Source organism: Macaca mulatta, chromosome Y (assembly GCF_049350105.2).
Source record: "Macaca mulatta isolate MMU2019108-1 chromosome Y, T2T-MMU8v2.0, whole genome shotgun sequence".
NCBI classification, from domain to species: Eukaryota; Metazoa; Chordata; class Mammalia; order Primates; family Cercopithecidae; genus Macaca; species Macaca mulatta.
The window spans coordinates 3,044,234-3,055,743 of record NC_133427.1 but is presented as its reverse complement, the minus strand read 5'-3'; the positions used below and the strand labels follow the sequence as shown (position 1 = coordinate 3,055,743).

General features: G+C 37.9%; 1 long non-coding RNA gene across 1 annotated transcript in view; it reads right to left on the bottom strand.

Annotated features, from left to right (window-relative positions):
- Positions 1 to 225: 225 nt before the first annotated feature.
- LOC106995400 (uncharacterized) overlaps positions 226 to 11,510 on the bottom strand; it is a 200,712-nt gene continuing 189,427 nt past the window's right edge. The window contains exon 4 of the long non-coding RNA XR_013413287.1: positions 226 to 2,823. This is a non-coding gene — a long non-coding RNA (uncharacterized LOC106995400). The remainder of the gene's footprint in view (positions 2,824 to 11,510) is intronic.

Here is an 11,510-nt window from a genome sequence, read left to right as displayed (position 1 = left end):
TCCTTATGCTTCATGTAACACTATTTCATCAGCCCCCAGCACTGAATCTATCTCTATCTCTTTTGCTCCACTTTTTCTGCTTCAAGTGTAGCTTTCAAAATAGTTTTGCTCATAGGATTTTTACCAAATCTGTCAAATGTTTCCTGGGATTTATCATCCGGTGTATGCTTTGGAATGAGAAGAAGAAAAAAAGACCATTGTAGGAAATACACAATAGGATTACAATTTAGGAGGATAATGCAAAATTTCCATTAGTGTATTCATCATTTCCAGTGAGGCATAATCCCTTTGACAGGTTTATATTTTGGAAAGAAGCACACCATTAGTTATGGAAACAGCAAAAGGAAAGAAAGACCTTGCTCTGTGAAAGTTCTCCCAAAAGCAACTTAAACAGGTGCCATTACTAACTTCAAACAGACTTTACATTGGTGTAATTTGCTAGAAGTATGGTAGGCAATTTTATCTAGAAACCAGTTACTCTTTAAATCATGGTGAGAAAGGGGAAAATATTTAGAACTTCACATGTGAATAAGATTGGTTTCATTAGCATTTCATAGACATGCTTCCTCTCAGCATGTCTAATGAGGGAGACTTTCCAGATGCACTGGACATTCTGCTCTCTTCATTTACAGTCTTGAGTGAGCAGACCTCTTAATATATTGCCTTCAAATTCCTCTCCTTCTTTGGCTCTTGCTCTCAAAATGTCATACTCCAGGGAGTTTGCTGTTGAGGGAGCAAGGTGCCTTTGCTATGGGGGAAATTTATGCTTTTCTCTTGCAGGAAGCTTCAGAGGCAGCGTTGCATTGAGCTCAATACTTCATGCAAGACATGGGTTGTCCAGTTGGTTGTGCCCCAGACAGCTAACAAAGGTATGACTTCCTTGTGCCCTTATAGGCTGCTAAATAACCTGAATGTTGGAGATGGCATTTTCATGGTGCAGGTAAATTATATCGTGTCATAAACTATCACTGGTGCCATGCTTCTGGAACAAGTGCATAAACATCTATTGAGCACTTACTAGTTGAAAGGCTATGTGTCAACTATTTTTGGATAAGCTGAATCATATGAGCTTCACAAAGCCCTTCAAGTATTATGACTTTCATTGTATTTGGTGCAGAGAGAGTAAACAACTTGCCACAAAAGGTGCAAACAGTAGAGTGTACAAGGATAGAAACCAAGTCTTCTCATTCCATACATTCAGTGACTTACAAACACACCTTGGGGAGATGGAACCTATACTTCACAAAGGGCAAATGCTTACATGAGGCCATGATTGTGCACAAGGTCCAGTGAGTGACAAAGACCCCCAAGGTCATGGAAATGACAGGATTTGGAAGCCAGCTTGAACAGCAGTAGTCTAGAAAGCATGGCATATCTCCTTGCTACCTGAGGTGGCCTAGCATTCCAAGTAAGCAAGGAGGAATTATTGAAGGGGATTGGAAGGGAAAGTTACTTTGAAGGGAAGTATCTCTTCCAAGCACCCATTCTGCTCAGACTACAACTTCTTTTCATTTTAGAAAAGCATTTATCTTGTTCTGTAGAACATGTATGGTTATAAACTATTAATAATATGGTTTAAATTAATTTTGTGCATTGGTGATAGCAAACTGAAGAATTATTTTTGCAAGATGGTGTATTATTTGCAATTGCTGCATGACAAATGACCACCAACTTAGTGGCTTACAGCAACACCAGTTGCTATCTCAGTTTCTATGAGTTAGGCATCTGGAAATGGTTAGCTGGGTTCCCTGTTCAGTTCCCACCAGGTTGAAACCAAGGTTTCAGCTGGGCTGTGTTTTTTTTTCATGATCAAGCTCACGGTCTCCTTCTCAGCTCACAAGTTTGTTGGCAGAATACATTTTCCTCTACTTGTGTGTTTGAGGTTTCTGCTTTCCTTCTGGTCACTTCCGAAGACAATGTTCAGCTAGTAGCTGCCTAAAGTTTCTTGCCACATGGTCCCCACAGGGAGTTCACAACATGGCTATTTGCTTTCTTTGTTGAATATAACAGGTTCTGCTGCTACTTGTCCATTTTAATGGCTCTGCTGGCTTCATCAGTCCCACGCAGATGATCTTCCTTTTGGTAAACTCAATGTAAACTGATTAAGGATGGAATCACGGGAGTGGCATCCATCATATTTACTGGTTCTGCCTATCCTCAAGGGGAAGGGAATACATACAGCATATATACCAGGGGCTGGGAATCTTAGGGTGCATCTTAGAATTCTGCCTGCCTCAGGTAACAAAAAGGGAAGAAAACAAGATACAGGTCCAATGGGGAAAGCTGACAGGTTTCATCCTGAAAGCCTGGATATGGCTGCCTGGAGAAGGATCATGAGATTATACGATGAGCTAGAAGGGAAAGAGTAGCAGGGACTGATGGGTGTTATTATCTGGCCCACACTTGTCTGTTTTGGTCAATGGTGTCAACCTATGTAGCATGCCTCTAGAGGTGAGGCAGTTATTGCAAAAGGATTTGCATGCATATAGGCTTTAAAGAAGTGTTTATAGATTGAATAAATAGTAGATTTTACACACTTGCATAATTTTCACAGGTAGCCCATGGTATATTTGTTTCCTACTGGTGCAGTAGCAAATTACCACATGCTTAGTGGTTCAAAACAATACAAATGTATTAACCTATAATTCTGGAGGTAAGAAGTCTGAAATGGGTCTCAGTGAGCTGAAATCAAACTGTTGGCAGGGCTGTTTTTCCTTAAGGCTCCAAGAGAGAATCTGTTTTCATGCCTTTCCACCATGAACACAGCACACTACCTGTATTCTTTGCCTGGTGGCTCCTTCCTCCATCATCAAAGGTGTCAACCTGAAATAATCAAAGGGATCAGAATATAATTTTAAAAAGCTTTTCAACAGCAAAGTTTGAATTTGTCCTCTTTGGAAGTAAAAACTTCAAAGGAATGCAGTCAGAGCTCAGAGGTGAAAAGGTTAAGGCTTCACACTCATTTAAGCAAATAAAGCGTTTACCATGATTATAACACTTTCAAGTAAGAGTGGGTTTTGAGTTGCAGCAGTTTGATTTGTTGCAGATTATTCCTTTTAAGGAAAGGTATATTTAACAGCCAATATTAAGACAGCCATGGTGGCTTGTACCTGTCGTTCCAGCTCCTCAAGAGGCTGAAGTAGGAGGACTGCTCGAACCCAGGAGTGCAAGGTTGCAATGAGCTATGATCACATCCCTGCACTGGACTACTGAGTGAGGCCCTGTCTCTAGAAAATAATTTTTATTTTATTTGAAGAAATTATTATCTTAAGCAATTTAATAGCCATGGGATCTTTTGCACCATCTGGTCTGAACTGGGTGAAAGCAAAGAAAGAAGGCAGTTAATCTATAATAAAAGGTCAGTAATTAACAGTGAAGGAGTCATCTCTCTGGTGCTATTTAGTTTCTCCGAACATTTTACAAACAAGAAAAAGTTAGAAAGAGGGTTAATTTATCATCGGTGAAGCAAAGGTTATAGCTCCTGGCTGCATGACTCAGATCACAATTACATTTCTCCAAGCCTCAAAATAATTTAACATTCAAACAGCTTCAATTTGATAAATTTATTTTCACAAAGGACATCACTTCAACTACTACCCTCATCATCCTATCTTCTCTTTCTGATTCTTTCATTATATCTTCACTTGCCTCCCTTGATGAAGACTCCTGTAATTACACTGGTCCACGTCAATAGTCCTGGATCACCTACCTTACTTAATGTTAGCTGATTACAGACTTTAACCACAGCTACAAAACACCATTTGCTATACCAAAATTTCCAAAATAGCAATACCCAGATTAGTGTTGGATTGGATAACTAACTGGGAACCGAGTTTGTATATCTAAAACTGATAAACACAGATGTGATGAACAAATATATAAACTTATTTCAAGGTATTGCAGGATTTTAAAGAACATTATGTACTTTATCAGCCATGACTCTTGTATCTGTGGCCATGGAGAGGTGGTCCTGAATTCTTCTGATGCTATTCAGTGGTATGCATGCTGTAACAGAATGAATGGGGACACTGATTAATGAGGGAAGGAGAGAATTTCTGGGAAAGGTGGAAGCTCCTGACACCCTTGAATTCACCATCAAAGCAACAAAGACTCATTCACACACTCCTGAATGGGTGAGAGAAAGGGAAAAAGAGAGATGAGAAGGAGTTGAAGACAAACTTCACCCAACTTGCCATTTTGTAAAGGTTTGTTCCCCCTTCTATTGCCTTACCCTACTTTACCTTGAATATTATTGATTTTGGTCTTAGCTGAAAATGAAACACAAGGCTGTTATCAGAAATTTTGTGCATTAGCATTCAACATTTTCAAACTTTACTGACTGAAAAATCACAGGGAAATTGAAGAGAACAATGACTTTCCCTTCCCTCTAATGAGCAATTAAATGGGATGAATATGTCATACACAATGGTGAATGTTGGAATTCATAAGCTGAAATGTTGATGCATGACTATTTGTATACTTGACATCTCATAATTACATCATTTATCATAAAAAACTTGGCAATCTTAAATAAAGCACATTAATAATTAATTTTCTTCCCCGGGAACGTCCAACTAATTTCACAGTCAAAAAGTCCGTGTTAATTTCTTTTCTATCAGCCACAGGCCACAGATTAATGTATTAAAATCAGAACATTTACACTAATAGACTAATTGAATTATTTCCTCTGCTGTAGCAGGAAAAGGCATGGTTCTTATGCTAATAATCAGTCACCACAATAAACACCATTTAATTCTCATTGAAAGTCAAGTTCTTTTTAATGGCAATTTTAAACTGTCAAGTGGGTTGAGAAATTCAGTTTATTTGAGTAATACAGAATATACACTTTTGCATATCATTATTGTTAATATTCTTTAAGCAATGCTAATAGGAAACTCATTCAAAGAATATTTGCCAGTAAATGAGTTTCAGTCATCAACAGATGGATAAAACAGGGAAAAAATTATCTCAATTCTATAGAATAATGAGTGCAGATTTTGAAATGTTTGGGCCGACAGACTTTCTCTGGCAAATATGATTTAGTAAATATGGTACATATTTCAAAATAGAAACACCAGGCATGACAGCTTTCCACTTGAGAGCAAGATCTGGATCACCAGAAGCAAGAGAAGAAATGTTAGGATACTCATTCCGAGTGTTAAAAAATATGGCAAAAGAAAACACATTGTTTGGAATAGTGTTCTGAAAACATAAGCAAGAAAAAATATGACAAGATGGTCTCTATGGATCAAAGATTTTTAGATGTGTTCTAAAACCATAAGAAAAGAATAAGTGTGTCAAGAGGTGGATTTTGTGCATAACATGACAAGAATGAGAATAACATAATGCCACAAATCTATCTCAGGTCCCCCCAAAGGAAAGAAAATACATATTTAATATTTTATATATTAAATATATATCATTTAAATATATAAATATATATTTAATATTTTAATATATCATATATTACATATATTTTTATATATTTAATATTTTATACATTATATATTATTTAAATATATTAATATGTTTTATATATTAATATTTATATATAAATATATTCTCAAATATATTCTCAAATATATTTATATATAAACATATTTTAAATACATACTTATATATAAATATATATTTAATATTTAATAGTTCTTGCATACTTTGGTGGTTCTGGGTTAAGGTCCAAAAACTTTCAGGATATCTCCTCAATGTCTAATAGAAAGGAGATTGAAGGATAATTTTGAGGCTACACGAAAAACATTTTCTTCATACAAGACATAAAAGGCTTATTAGAGAAGATGGCTTTCTTGATACAGCCAGCACTTAGCAAATTACCTTGCATATAACAAGGGTTCCCTATATACTGGTGGCACAAGTGTAATTCCTTCCATGATTCATTATTAATCAATTTCATATGGTAAGTCAGCCAATTTTCCATATGATATACCCTTTATTTTGCAACACCTTGGCAATGTTGGCATCATTGTTAAAACGTTACAGATGGAGAGGCTGAGGTTTAGAAATGTTCAGGACGGTCAAACAGGCTGGCACTTGGCAAAGACGGATCTCAATCCAACCACTTTCCTCCACCTCCAGACTCAACACTTTCCAGTTGCCTGCTATGTGTGACAAATGCAGTCATGCGGGAGATCCTACACTTAAGGAATTTCTCTACAGGCTGCAACGCAGCTAAGTTTCTCTTAAAGGCTATGGAAAATATTTGCATGTATCTACAGTAAAAAGAGGAGGAGAAGGAGCAGTAATAGGAAGAGGCAGAGAAGTTGAAGAGAAAATATTAGAAAAAATTTGAATTACAAGAAGACAGATGATGAAGAAAAATTAGAAAAAAAGAAAAAAGTAGAAAAATTGGAACGAGTACAGAAAAAGGAAACGGAGAAAGAGGGAAGAGAAGGAAGAGAAAGGGGAGACAGAGGAGGGGAAGAGGGTAGAGGAGAAATAACAGTAACTTGTGGCAAGAGAGACACAATTAAAACTAAGAAACTATTTCATTTTGAGTGATAGTAAAAAAGAATGCCTTAAGGCAGGTATACAATTTTTAGTTCCTTTAAAATTTTCAACAAGACAGAGGTATTTCATACTTCCTGCATACTTCTTATATGCTGATAACTTTACTGAAGTATCTAATTTAATCCTCTTATGCTATTTAGGTCAACTATTCTTCTTTGCATCTTACAGATAAAACAATTTTCATTCTTAGAAGGTAAAGCCACCAATTTACCAGTAGACAGAGTAAAGCTTTGAGACAGTGAAGACACAGATAGCAGAACTCCAAAGGAATGGCTAGGGCACCAATTGGGAGTTACTGGAATTGAGGCATTAACTGTGCTGCTGTGTCTCTATACAGTTGCTGGGGTCATGGATTCCGTTGCAAGGAATGACTGTCAGTAGCAGTCTTTAGAGGACAATGCTAGGTCTCTCACAGGAGCCCTCAATACTCCCCTCTTGCCAGTGTGACTGCTAAAACCTTGTGCCTGGGCTTCTTCCCCAAAAACACTGCGATGCCTTGGGATTCTGTTTCTCTCCACCCCAGGAAGGCCCCTTGACCAGTGACTTATATCTGCAGCAAGTTCAGAGGGATGGATGGAATCTGGATCTTTTGATTTGGGTAAGGTAAACTCTGAAGCCCACCTCACACTCCAAAGCCACTAGCAGAGTCAACCTCTGCAGGACTTTTTCTGAAATCACACCCTTACTTGGCTTCCCTCACCTGCCTCACTCATTGCTTTATCTGCATACTTCTTTGGATTCTTTTTTCTTTTATTTTTTGAGATGCAGTCTCGCTTTGTTATCCAGGCTGTGCAGTGGCATGATCTCAATTCACTGCAACCTCTGCCTCCCCAGTTCAAGTGCTTCTCCTACCTCAACCTTTTCAGTAGCTAGGATTACAGGTTTGTTTCTGGCTAATTTTTGTATTTTCAATAGAGATGGGGTTTCACCATGTTGGCCAGGTTGGTCTTGAACTCTTGACTGCAAGTGATCCTTCTGCCTCAGCCTCCCAAAGTGCTGGAGTTACAGGTGTGAGCCACCATGCTCAGCCAGCATATTTCTTTATTAAATAACTTACAGACCAATTCTTATCTCAAGGTTAGCTTCTGAGAACCTGAGCTTGGACATATTCACATACTACGTTAATTTTTTAAAAATAAAATCCACTTGCACAAAGATTATCTTCATCTCAATTTTGAGATTATTATTCATTTTAATTTTATAGTTTCCTTTTTGTATTTTGGAGGCAACACTGTGTTCTAGAATGCGAGCATTTCTGTATGTGTTTGAAAATCTTGTATAGACACTGGGCATTTTGCTCATCATAACAGAGAAAACAAGCTTTTCAGGGTTTTCTACAGATAGTTGAAATTCTGGATGTCCAATGTGTGAACTACCACAGTGACCCTGTGGTAATACAACGTACCATTTGTAATCTCCCATTAACTCAGAGCTGCCATTATGGGTGGGCCACACAGATGGTTCTAGGTTAAAATCTGAAACTGTGGTGTTAGAATATTACTGAACTATGACTTTTAGAGATTCCTTTCTTCAAGGATCTTAATCTTAAAGAAGACAGGTAAAAGAGCATATATTTTAATGAGGCTGGTCTCTTAGAGCTAGGACTACCAAGACTGAAAAAAAAGAAGAGATTTTTAAAAGATAGTAGGTCAAACATAAACCACCTAATGTTTCTCTAGGAAGTCTAACTAGACCCATCAGCAGTGAGAGCAAAAACATTCTTAAATTCTACCACTGGCACTGTTCCACACTTTATTACCTCACCCAGATTCCACTATTTAATGTAAATGAGGTGGCTTCAGATTGAGCAGACTTCCGAAACCGACAGAAAAGAATATATATCCCTCTTCTCATTTCTTGAAGAAAAAAGAGGTCATATTGAAGCAGCATATGAACTGACATTATTCAGCAGGGGACCTTGAAAATATCTTCTTGAAATCATGTTGCAAAATCTTAAACCCAACTCAGTTAAAACTTTACTGGCAAGAGAGAGTAAAGCCCTTCCCCCATTTTCTTCATATTTTCCACGATGCAACTTTTACAATTTCTTGCAAGGAATACACACTAAACAACTACACACAATGCAACCACACACACTCACATGCACCAGATTAAAATCAATTATTACCAGATTATGGTAAGTGTTGACACTTCAAACTCCAATTATAGAAGGTTTGACTTTGAGGAAAAAATTGTTCCAGTAACTCTTGCTAAAATGACTAGATGAACTGTCTATTTCATTTATATGCTAGAGACAGAACCAATGCATTTGTACAATATCAACTCTTGTGCTAGTCTGACACTATTACAAGTTATAATTTTGAGAATTACTACTAATCAGAAGAGGCCCATTCCTTTTAATAATCTTGAATTCTTTTTTTTTTTATTATTATACTTTAAGTTCTAGGGTACATGTGCATAACGTGCAGGTTTGTTACATATGTATACTTGTGCCATGTTGGTGTGCTGCACCCATCAACTCATCATTTACATCAGGTATAACTCCCAATGCAATCCCTCCCCCCTCCCCCCCCCCCATGATAGGCCCCGGTGTGTGATGTTCCCCTTCCCAAGTCCAAGTGATCTCATTGTTCAGTTCCCACCTATGAGTGAGAACATGCGGTGTTTGGTTTTCTGTTCTTGTGATAGTTTGCTAAGAATGATGGTTTCCAGCTGCATCCATGTCCCTACAAAGGACACAAACTCATCCTTTTTTATGGCTGCATAGTATTCCATGGTGTATATGTGCCACATTTTCTTAATCCAGTCTGTCACTGATGGACATTTGGGTTGATTCCAAGTCTTTGCTATTGTGAATAGTGCCGCAATAAACATACGTGTGCATGTGTCTTTATAGCAGCACGATTTATAATCCTTTGGGTATATACCCAGTAATGGGATGGCTGGGTCATATGGTACATCTAGTTCTAGATCCTTGAGGAATTGCCATACTGTTTTCCATAATGGCTGAACTAGTTTACAATCCCACCAACAGTGTAAAAGTGTTCCTATTTCTCCACATCCTCTCCAGCACCTGTTGTTTCCTGACTTTTTAATGATCGCCATTCTAACTGGTGTGAGATGGTATCTCACTGTGGTTTTGATTTGCATTTCTCTGATGGCCAGTGATGATGAGCATTTTTTCAGGTGTCTGTTGGCTGTATGAATGTCTTCTTTTGAGAAATGTCTGTTCATATCCTTTGCCCACTTTTTGATGGGGCTGTTTGTTTTTTTCTTGTAAATTTGTTTGAGTTCTTTGTAGGTTCTGGATATTAGCCCTTTGTCAGATGAGTAGGTTGCAAAAATTTTCTCCCATTCTGTAGGTTGCCTGTTCACTCTGATGGTAGTTTCTTTTGCTGTGCAGAAGCTCTTTAGTTTAATTAGATCCCATTTGTCAATTTTGGCTTTTGCTGCCATTGCTTTTGGTGTTTTAGACATGAAGTCTTTGCCCATGCCTATGTCCTGAATGGTGCTACCTAGCTTTTCCTCTAGGGTTTTTATGGTATTAGGTCTAACATTTAAGTCTCTAATCCATCTTGAATTAATTTTCATATAAGGAGTAAGGAAAGGATCCAGTTTCAGCTTTCTACTTATGGCTAGCCAATTTTCCCAGCACCATTTATTAAATAGGGAATCCTTTCCCCATTTCTTGTTTCTCTTGGGTTTGTCAAAGATCAGATGGCTGTAGATGTGCGGTATTATTTCTGAGGACTCTGTTCTGTTCCATTGGTCTATATCTCTGTTTTGGTAGCAGTACCATGCTGTTTTGGTTACTGTAGCCTTGTAGTATAGTTTGAAGTCAGGTAGCGTGATGCCTCCAGCTTTGTTCTTTTGACTTAGGATTGTCTTGGAGATGTGGGCTCTTTTTTGGTTCCATATGAACTGTAAAGCAGTTTTTTCCAAATCTGTGAAGAAACTCATTGGTAGCTTGATGGGGATGGCATTGAATCTATAAATAACCTTGGGCAGTATGGCCCTTTTCACGATATTGATTCCTCCTATCCATGAGCATGGTATGTTCTTCCATTTGTTTGTGTCCTCTTTTATTTCACTGAGCAGTGGTTTGTAGTTCTCCTTGAAGAGGTCCTTTACATCCCTTGTAAGTTGGATTCCTAGGTATTTTATTCTCTTTGAAGCAATTGTGAATGGAAGTTCATTCATGATTTGGCTCTCTGTTTGTCTGTTACTGGTGTATACGAATGCTTGTGATTTTTGCACATTAATTTTGTATCCTGAGACTTTGCTGAAGTTGCTTATCAGCTTAAGGAGATTTTGGGCTGAGGCAATGGGATTTTCTAAATAGACAATCATGTCGTCTGCAAAGAGGGACAATTTGACTTCTTCTTTTCCTAACTGAATACCCTTGATTTCTTTCTCTTGCCTGATTGCCCTAGCCAGAACTTCCAACACTATGTTGAATAGGAGTGGTGAGAGAGGGCATCCCTGTCTTGTGCCAGTTTTCAAAGGGAATTTTTCCAGTTTTTGCCCATTCAGTATGATATTGGCTGTGGGTTTGTCATAAATAGCTCTTATTATTTTGAGGTACGTTCCATCAATACCGAATTTATTGAGCGTTTTTAGCATGAAGGGCTGTTGAATTTTTTCAAAAGCCTTTTCTGCATCTATTGAGATAATCATGTGGTTCTTGTCTTTGGTTCTGTTTATATGCTGGATTGTTTATTGATTTGCGAATGTTGAACCAGCCTTGCATCCTAGGGATGAAGCCCACTTGATCATGGTGGATAAGCTTTTTGATGTGCTGCTGAATCCGGTTTGCCAGTATTTTATTGAGGATTTTTGCATCGATGTTCATCAGGGATATTGGTCTAAACTTCTCTTTTTTTGTTGTGTCTCTGCCAGGCTTTGGTATCAGGATGATGTTGGCCTCATAAAATGAGTTAGGGAGGATTCCCTCTTTTTCTGTTGATTGGAATAGTTTCAGAAGGAATGGTAACAGCTCCTCCTTGTATCTCTGGTAGAATTCA